The 10,351-nt window shown below is 40.3% G+C and overlaps 1 long non-coding RNA gene across 1 annotated transcript; it reads left to right on the top strand.

The window, feature by feature from the left end:
• The first annotated feature begins 626 nt into the window (after nucleotides 1–626).
• Nucleotides 627–3,396, top strand: LOC143413618 (uncharacterized). Its single transcript, XR_013094232.1, has 4 exons — nucleotides 627–1,090; nucleotides 1,449–1,601; nucleotides 1,968–2,058; nucleotides 2,645–3,396. It is a non-coding gene; the product is annotated as an uncharacterized LOC143413618 (long non-coding RNA).
• The last annotated feature ends 6,955 nt before the right edge of the window (nucleotides 3,397–10,351 follow it).

The following is a 10,351-nucleotide window of genomic DNA, read 5'->3' as shown; positions in this document are numbered from 1 at the left end:
TGGTATTTTAAAATGTAAAAAGAAAGGGTTTCACAATCAAATCAATGATTTTATTCTGTTTTGAATGGCACTTATTAGATTGAATGAATGACTGCATGTTAGACTTTTTTCAGTGTACACCACTTTACAGAAAGTACAATTGTTTACAATGAACAAAGAAGTAGGTAGGTTTCCAATGCTTAATTAGTGTGTAAGAATATTGCAGAATCTGCTGTGCTGTGTACTTTGTAAAAACCATGAGAAGGGCTGGCTGGCTGGAGAAGAAATGATAAATGTCCTTTTTTTTAAGCCTTCTCTCGGCCGGCCGTTTGGCGTACACTGAAAAAAAGGGACTGGCCATCTCTTGGATTTATGTAAGCATCTTGCATGCATTTAACACAATTGCCTCATGTTTTAAAGTTAAATGTAACTATATAGTGTAAAAACTACATGATATGCAGAAAGGGTGTATTAAATTGTTCATATCATGTTCAGGTGACGTAAGTCAATAAGATAGCAACGTTAAATCTCGTGAAACCACGCGTGATTTCATCTCGCGGGCTTTGGATCGTGGTTTAAAAAAGGCATTCATCTCAGTCAAGTCGAGCAGCCAACTCTACGTTTTTGGTATGTCTTGATTTTTTGAATTCATTTTTACCATAATTCAGCCAAATGTAGTTAAACGTCTAGAGTGTCGCCATGTAACATGCTAAAAAAGAGCCGTTAGCTTATTTGCTGTTTTATCTGTTGTCAAAGAATTGGCGCTTTTTCATTTGAATTTGTCTTTGGCACAAGAGCCGTAATATCACATTAAACCTAATTACGAGGCACTCATAACATAATTTGGTTTTCTGTGTGAATAGATTTGTCAACTGACTCTTCAGTTACATTGTGTATTTACTGCACCGTGGTGTTAGTGAGATTTTGGACATTGAACAGCTTTAGCTAATATCATCAGCGGCATTATGCTAGCTTACATCCCTACCCCTCCTGCCCTCACCTGCTGTCCTTTTGTTTTTGTTTTTGTTTTTTTTGCTGCACATTGAGAGATGACCTCTATTCTGCATTTCACCAGGAGTCAGCTGATGGATTGTGGGTTCAAGGTGTTATGGTAAGAAAGTATATTCTATTTTCGTTTCTGTAACTTAATTATAATAGGTTTTTTATAATTATTAGGTGCATGCATACTCACCCTATTAATACAACTGAGAGATCCAAAATCTGCCATAGGTTTAACTTATACCTGTATGTATTGCCAGAAAGGTGATTACTGGACTCGCATTAATGCACACTTGAACTGAAATGAGGTTGTAACTTGTGGGTTGTTGGGTTGCAAATCAGAAACAAACATCTTTGGATTTTTTTAAATCCCATAAGATCTGGAAACACAGTTTTTATTCAACAAAACATTACTGATTAACCAAGCACAGTGCCTGCTGTTATTTCAAAATAATTTTATGTCATTTCAGATAAAATGCAGCATTCCAGTGCATCCCAACCATGCCTTTACAGTCAAGGTTTCTGACGGAGCTGAGTTTTTCTCTGACAGTCTGCTGAAAGTGTTTGCAAAGTGATCGGGGGAACAGGGCACAAAGCTAAAGGATGTAGCTGCCATAATGACAGTAAGAACTTTAAAATTCTTTAACTACAAAGTGTATATGTATTGCATTAGGTCAGTAAAAGATTTTTATGCTACATCCATTGAAACAGTCAACTATTACCTGTGAGTAATGATTCCACTAAAAGGATGCCATAATTTTCGTCATGCATTTACTGGCCCACTGAGAAAAAATTATCTTTTTTTAAAAATAAATGTTCTGGAAACTATATATCCATAAAGTTGATGTCAAACAGGAACTTTTGCTATTGCTTTGTAGATGCTGGTGTTGCATGTTGACTGGTTTAAAAAGTCAAGAGTTTTTGTCTGGGATCATTTTCTTCTGTGCTACTGAAAAGTTCACAAATCTCTGTTTTCTTTGTTATAATAGTCAAGGATGACATTAATGCTCGGAGTCCCTCATCAAAGTGCTCCGCATCTGTGTGAAAGACAATTGCAACATCTTGGTGCAGGAGTTCATGGTGAGTGTTTTATGAGTAGATTGTGGCTTTGCAACATTTAAAAATGCATCTAGTTATCCACTTGATCCTCATTGGACTGGTTAGGACCAGTAGTCCTCTTTAATAATTTGAAGTTCACATGAGGCCTGGTAGTGAACTCGGCCGCCGGCCCTTGAGGCCCCATCCCCACCCCTGTATTAGGGGTCACATCAGTGTGAAAAAACTTTAAATTTGTCATTCTAATGAACAAAGGAAAATCCCACCAATATTTATATTAGCTTTTGTTTGAAAAAATGACCAACAGCTAACCAAATTGTGGGGCTGAAAGTCTAAATTCTAACATCTTCTGAGTGACATAACCTGGATTTCTGATGGGCCGGTGTCTTTCTAACAAAAACTAATGTAAAGCATTTGAAATTATTATGTTTTTCACCCTCTCTTAGAAACTCTGTTAGACCATGAATGGCAGCATGGCAGGCCACTCTTTGGCTATAGCTATTTACTATGTTGCTTGCATTGGTTTAAATTACTCTAACATTAGAACTGGTAGATTCAAAAGAGATGAGTTTAAAAAGGAATCTTAAAGAAATGTTTTGTGTTTAACCAGGACTTGACTGAGGCCACTGCACAGATTGAGAAAACCACAATGAACATCTGTCTCCAGAGGATGCGGCAGGCAATGACTTTTCTGATGTTGTTCTTCAAGATCTGGATAACGTGACCTTTGCAGTAGCCATGCTGTTTGGACCTTTTTTATTCCTTCAACATGAGTTACCCATCACAACTCTGCTACACTTTTGAGGTGATTCAATGGGTGGTAATGGAGTTGGATGCAACTCAGCTCTCAAGAAAAGCTCACAACTAAGACAAAACTGCTCCTGCAACGAAGCTCACTGTTATGCATGTGAGGTGACCAGCTCTAGGTGAGAGGACATTTAACTCTCACACTTGTTCTGCTGCATTTTTGAAGCTCAATTCCAGGAACGGATCGCAGGGTTCATTTTTATATACTCTGCAACTGCCATGAGGACGAGCCGTTTTTTGTTGTTGTTTGTTTTTCCTTTTGCTCTGTACAAGTTCTGTTTGTCTGTTTGGCAGCATTTTTAAATTTCTCTTTGTATTTTTTCTTTCTTTTACTAGTGAAGAGATGTAGCGTGAACAGTTATACAGTCTAAATATCCCATATGGGTCGTGTGAAATGGTATTTTCAGTTTCATTCAGTTGAAGTAAAGAACGTTGAATATTTCTAAGTGTGCTGTTTTGAACCAAGATGTCACAGTATGATCAGTGCTGTAATTTTTGACAGTCACTGTATCAATGTTATTTTTGCGTCTCTTGAATAAAGGTTTTGACCTGCAAGTGCTAATTTCTTTAGTTATTGGGGTAAAATGGGTAGTGTTAATAGGAAGGTGTTTGCCAATTCAGTAACCTAATTTAATGTTAATGGAAACTAACATTACCTCAAATTGTTTAGTCATAATTGTTGTTTAACTGAATCTTGACGTTAGAGGCCTTAAATAGAATGTTTTGTATTGTTCTTTCCCAACATTTTTCAAAAGAAACAGTCCAATTTCTTTGCTGTGATTGATTCCAGAGAACACGGAAGAACTGACATTATTTAACTGTTGATTTATATAGATTCAGTAGAGGAGTAATGTCAGTTTAATTCTTTACCTACTGCAGTGAAATTAGACATTTTGTTTTGAAAGGTTACTGGTGGATGCCAGCAACCATCTTGGAAGAGAACAATACAATCTGTTATAAGGCCTCCATTTGAAAATTGTGTATTTGATACTAGAATATAATAGCAAAATGTAATTTGAAGATAACATGTAGTATTTAAGTGACCAAGTAGTATTGGGTAAAAGTTATTGAATCGTGTTGGGATAACGTGAGAAAATTGTGAAGGATTAAAATATTCCAAGAGCTCAAATTACTTCATCAAAACATGTTTAAGTCACATTTTATCAACACAAATTGCACAAGTTTATTGAACATGAATAAATTGTGTTAATTTAACTCAATTGTTTAAGTTGCTGCCAAAGCAAAACATCTGTGTGCAACAAATGTCCACCATTGAATTAAGTAAATCCAACAACATATTTTTTTCAGTGTATGATGTGTGGCAGAGCACTCTGGTACAGAGCGCCGCCAGTTCGAACCCCCACGATCTCGCTGCCACGGCCCTAGCTTGGGGGGCGGGGATGCGCATTTGCGTTTCCCCTTTTGCCTTTTCCTGCTCCAGCCAAGTCCTCCGCCTGCTCGACATCTCTCCTATTACCTTTTATTACGCTTGCACTCATGCCTTTGCCTTTCACCACTTCAAAACTGCGCCTACTTCAATATTACCTTCATATGCTCTCTTTGCTTTTCGCCTTCCTCACTACACTAAGTACCATTTTTTAACGCTGTGTACTCACTCTTGCTAAGTACATGTGAACAGATCTTGAAGAAAAAAAAGAAAACAAAACATACTTTTCTTTTCTCTTTAATTCAAACCACTTTACAGAAAGTACAATTGTTTACAATGAACAAAGAAGTAGGTAGGTTTCCAATGCTTAATTAGTGTGTAAGAATATTGCAGAATCTGCAGTGCTGTGTACTTTGTAAAAACCATGAGAAAAACAGCTGGCTGAAGAAGAAATGATAAATGTCCTTTTTTTTCAAGCCTTCTCTCGGCCTGGCTTGGGGGGCGGGGAGACGTGCACTCGCCTTTCCTTTTTGCTTTTTCCTGCTCTTGCCAAGTCCTCTGCCGGCTCTCTCTCCTATTACCTTTTATTACGCTTGCACTCATGCCTTTGCCTTTCACCACTTCAAAACTGCGCCTACTTCAATATTACCTTCATATGCTCTCTTTGCTTTTCGCCTTCCTCACTACACTAAGTACCATTTTTTAACGCTGTGTACTCACTCTTGCTAAGTACATGTGAACAGATCTTGAAGAAAAAAAAGAAAACAAAACATACTTTTCTTTTCTCTTTAATTCAAACCACTTTACAGAAAGTACAATTGTTTACAATGAACAAAGAAGTAGGTAGGTTTCCAATGCTTAATTAGTGTGTAAGAATATTGCAGAATCTGCTGTGCTGTGTACTTTGTAAAAACCATGAGAAGGGCTGGCTGGCTGGCTGGCTGGAGAAGAAATGATAAATGTCCTTTTTTTTAAGCGTTCTCTCGGCCGGCCGTTTGGCGTATGATGTGTGGCAGAGCACTCTGGTACAGAGCGCCGCCAGTTCGAACCCCCACGATCTCGCTGCCACGGCCCTAGCTTGGGGGGCGGGGATGCGCATTTGCGTTTCCCCTTTTGCCTTTTCCTGCTCCAGCCAAGTCCTCCGCCTGCTCGACATCTCTCCTATTACCTTTTATTACGCTTGCACTCATGCCTTTGCCTTTCACCACTTCAAAACTGCGCCTACTTCAATATTACCTTCATATGCTCTCTTTGCTTTTCGCCTTCCTCACTACACTAAGTACCATTTTTTAACGCTGTGTACTCACTCTTGCTAAGTACATGTGAACAGATCTTGAAGAAAAAAAAGAAAACAAAACATACTTTTCTTTTCTCTTTAATTCAAACCACTTTACAGAAAGTACAATTGTTTACAATGAACAAAGAAGTAGGTAGGTTTCCAATGCTTAATTAGTGTGTAAGAATATTGCAGAATCTGCAGTGCTGTGTACTTTGTAAAAACCATGAGAAAAACAGCTGGCTGAAGAAGAAATGATAAATGTCCTTTTTTTTCAAGCCTTCTCTCGGCCTGGCTTGGGGGGCGGGGAGACGTGCACTCGCCTTTCCTTTTTGCTTTTTCCTGCTCTTGCCAAGTCCTCTGCCGGCTCTCTCTCCTATTACCTTTTATTACGCTTGCACTCATGCCTTTGCCTTTCACCACTTCAAAACTGCGCCTACTTCAATATTACCTTCATATGCTCTCTTTGCTTTTCGCCTTCCTCACTACACTAAGTACCATTTTTTAACGCTGTGTACTCACTCTTGCTAAGTACATGTGAACAGATCTTGAAGAAAAAAAAGAAAACAAAACATACTTTTCTTTTCTCTTTAATTCAAACCACTTTACAGAAAGTACAATTGTTTACAATGAACAAAGAAGTAGGTAGGTTTCCAATGCTTAATTAGTGTGTAAGAATATTGCAGAATCTGCTGTGCTGTGTACTTTGTAAAAACCATGAGAAGGGCTGGCTGGCTGGCTGGCTGGAGAAGAAATGATAAATGTCCTTTTTTTTAAGCGTTCTCTCGGCCGGCCGTTTGGCGTATGATGTGTGGCAGAGCACTCTGGTACAGAGCGCCGCCAGTTCGAACCCCCACGATCTCGCTGCCACAGCCCTAGCTTGGGGGGCGGGGATGCGCATTTGCGTTTCCCCTTTTGCCTTTTCCTGCTCCAGCCAAGTCCTCCGCCTGCTCGACATCTCTCCTATTACCTTTTATTACGCTTGCACTCATGCCTTTGCCTTTCACCACTTCAAAACTGCGCCTACTTCAATATTACCTTCATATGCTCTCTTTGCTTTTCGCCTTCCTCACTACACTAAGTACCATTTTTTAACGCTGTGTACTCACTCTTGCTAAGTACATGTGAACAGATCTTGAAGAAAAAAAAGAAAACAAAACATACTTTTCTTTTCTCTTTAATTCAAACCACTTTACAGAAAGTACAATTGTTTACAATGAACAAAGAAGTAGGTAGGTTTCCAATGCTTAATTAGTGTGTAAGAATATTGCAGAATCTGCTGTGCTGTGTACTTTGTAAAAACCATGAGAAGGGCTGGCTGGCTGGCTGGCTGGAGAAGAAATGATAAATGTCCTTTTTTTTAAGCGTTCTCTCGGCCGGCCGTTTGGCGTATGATGTGTGGCAGAGCACTCTGGTACAGAGCGCCGCCAGTTCGAACCCCCACGATCTCGCTGCCACGGCCCTAGCTTGGGGGGCGGGGATGCGCATTTGCGTTTCCCCTTTTGCCTTTTCCTGCTCCAGCCAAGTCCTCCGCCTGCTCGACATCTCTCCTATTACCTTTTATTACGCTTGCACTCATGCCTTTGCCTTTCACCACTTCAAAACTGCGCCTACTTCAATATTACCTTCATATGCTCTCTTTGCTTTTCGCCTTCCTCACTACACTAAGTACCATTTTTTAACGCTGTGTACTCACTCTTGCTAAGTACATGTGAACAGATCTTGAAGAAAAAAAAGAAAACAAAACATACTTTTCTTTTCTCTTTAATTCAAACCACTTTACAGAAAGTACAATTGTTTACAATGAACAAAGAAGTAGGTAGGTTTCCAATGCTTAATTAGTGTGTAAGAATATTGCAGAATCTGCAGTGCTGTGTACTTTGTAAAAACCATGAGAAAAACAGCTGGCTGAAGAAGAAATGATAAATGTCCTTTTTTTTCAAGCCTTCTCTCGGCCTGGCTTGGGGGGCGGGGAGACGTGCACTCGCCTTTCCTTTTTGCTTTTTCCTGCTCTTGCCAAGTCCTCTGCCGGCTCTCTCTCCTATTACCTTTTATTACGCTTGCACTCATGCCTTTGCCTTTCACCACTTCAAAACTGCGCCTACTTCAATATTACCTTCATATGCTCTCTTTGCTTTTCGCCTTCCTCACTACACTAAGTACCATTTTTTAACGCTGTGTACTCACTCTTGCTAAGTACATGTGAACAGATCTTGAAGAAAAAAAAGAAAACAAAACATACTTTTCTTTTCTCTTTAATTCAAACCACTTTACAGAAAGTACAATTGTTTACAATGAACAAAGAAGTAGGTAGGTTTCCAATGCTTAATTAGTGTGTAAGAATATTGCAGAATCTGCTGTGCTGTGTACTTTGTAAAAACCATGAGAAGGGCTGGCTGGCTGGCTGGCTGGAGAAGAAATGATAAATGTCCTTTTTTTTAAGCGTTCTCTCGGCTGGCCGTTTGGCGTATGATGTGTGGCAGAGCACTCTGGTACAGAGCGCCGCCAGTTCGAACCCCCACGATCTCGCTGCCACGGCCCTAGCTTGGGGGGCGGGGATGCGCATTTGCGTTTCCCCTTTTGCCTTTTCCTGCTCCAGCCAAGTCCTCCGCCTGCTCGACATCTCTCCTATTACCTTTTATTACGCTTGCACTCATGCCTTTGCCTTTCACCACTTCAAAACTGCGCCTACTTCAATATTACCTTCATATGCTCTCTTTGCTTTTCGCCTTCCTCACTACACTAAGTACCATTTTTTAACGCTGTGTACTCACTCTTGCTAAGTACATGTGAACAGATCTTGAAGAAAAAAAAGAAAACAAAACATACTTTTCTTTTCTCTTTAATTCAAACCACTTTACAGAAAGTACAATTGTTTACAATGAACAAAGAAGTAGGTAGGTTTCCAATGCTTAATTAGTGTGTAAGAATATTGCAGAATCTGCAGTGCTGTGTACTTTGTAAAAACCATGAGAAAAACAGCTGGCTGAAGAAGAAATGATAAATGTCCTTTTTTTTCAAGCCTTCTCTCGGCCTGGCTTGGGGGGCGGGGAGACGTGCACTCGCCTTTCCTTTTTGCTTTTTCCTGCTCTTGCCAAGTCCTCTGCCGGCTCTCTCTCCTATTACCTTTTATTACGCTTGCACTCATGCCTTTGCCTTTCACCACTTCAAAACTGCGCCTACTTCAATATTACCTTCATATGCTCTCTTTGCTTTTCGCCTTCCTCACTACACTAAGTACCATTTTTTAACGCTGTGTACTCACTCTTGCTAAGTACATGTGAACAGATCTTGAAGAAAAAAAAGAAAACAAAACATACTTTTCTTTTCTCTTTAATTCAAACCACTTTACAGAAAGTACAATTGTTTACAATGAACAAAGAAGTAGGTAGGTTTCCAATGCTTAATTAGTGTGTAAGAATATTGCAGAATCTGCTGTGCTGTGTACTTTGTAAAAACCATGAGAAGGGCTGGCTGGCTGGCTGGCTGGAGAAGAAATGATAAATGTCCTTTTTTTTAAGCGTTCTCTCGGCTGGCCGTTTGGCGTATGATGTGTGGCAGAGCACTCTGGTACAGAGCGCCGCCAGTTCGAACCCCCACGATCTCGCTGCCACGGCCCTAGCTTGGGGGGCGGGGATGCGCATTTGCGTTTCCCCTTTTGCCTTTTCCTGCTCCAGCCAAGTCCTCCGCCTGCTCGACATCTCTCCTATTACCTTTTATTACGCTTGCACTCATGCCTTTGCCTTTCACCACTTCAAAACTGCGCCTACTTCAATATTACCTTCATATGCTCTCTTTGCTTTTCGCCTTCCTCACTACACTAAGTACCATTTTTTAACGCTGTGTACTCACTCTTGCTAAGTACATGTGAACAGATCTTGAAGAAAAAAAAGAAAACAAAACATACTTTTCTTTTCTCTTTAATTCAAACCACTTTACAGAAAGTACAATTGTTTACAATGAACAAAGAAGTAGGTAGGTTTCCAATGCTTAATTAGTGTGTAAGAATATTGCAGAATCTGCAGTGCTGTGTACTTTGTAAAAACCATGAGAAAAACAGCTGGCTGAAGAAGAAATGATAAATGTCCTTTTTTTTCAAGCCTTCTCTCGGCCTGGCTTGGGGGGCGGGGAGACGTGCACTCGCCTTTCCTTTTTGCTTTTTCCTGCTCTTGCCAAGTCCTCTGCCGGCTCTCTCTCCTATTACCTTTTATTACGCTTGCACTCATGCCTTTGCCTTTCACCACTTCAAAACTGCGCCTACTTCAATATTACCTTCATATGCTCTCTTTGCTTTTCGCCTTCCTCACTACACTAAGTACCATTTTTTAACGCTGTGTACTCACTCTTGCTAAGTACATGTGAACAGATCTTGAAGAAAAAAAAGAAAACAAAACATACTTTTCTTTTCTCTTTAATTCAAACCACTTTACAGAAAGTACAATTGTTTACAATGAACAAAGAAGTAGGTAGGTTTCCAATGCTTAATTAGTGTGTAAGAATATTGCAGAATCTGCTGTGCTGTGTACTTTGTAAAAACCATGAGAAGGGCTGGCTGGCTGGCTGGCTGGAGAAGAAATGATAAATGTCCTTTTTTTTAAGCGTTCTCTCGGCCGGCCGTTTGGCGTATGATGTGTGGCAGAGCACTCTGGTACAGAGCGCCGCCAGTTCGAACCCCCACGATCTCGCTGCCACGGCCCTAGCTTGGGGGGCGGGGATGCGCATTCGCGTTTCCCCTTTTGCCTTTTCCTGCTCCAGCCAAGTCCTCCGCCTGCTCGACATCTCTCCTATTACCTTTTATTACGCTTGCACTCATGCCTTTGCCTTTCACCACTTCAAAACTGCGCCTA

This window comes from Maylandia zebra, linkage group LG18, assembly GCF_041146795.1.
Source record: "Maylandia zebra isolate NMK-2024a linkage group LG18, Mzebra_GT3a, whole genome shotgun sequence".
Taxonomy (NCBI): domain Eukaryota; kingdom Metazoa; phylum Chordata; class Actinopteri; order Cichliformes; family Cichlidae; genus Maylandia; species Maylandia zebra.
Note: the sequence above shows the minus strand (reverse complement) of the source record. Positions and strands in the feature narration are given on the sequence as shown.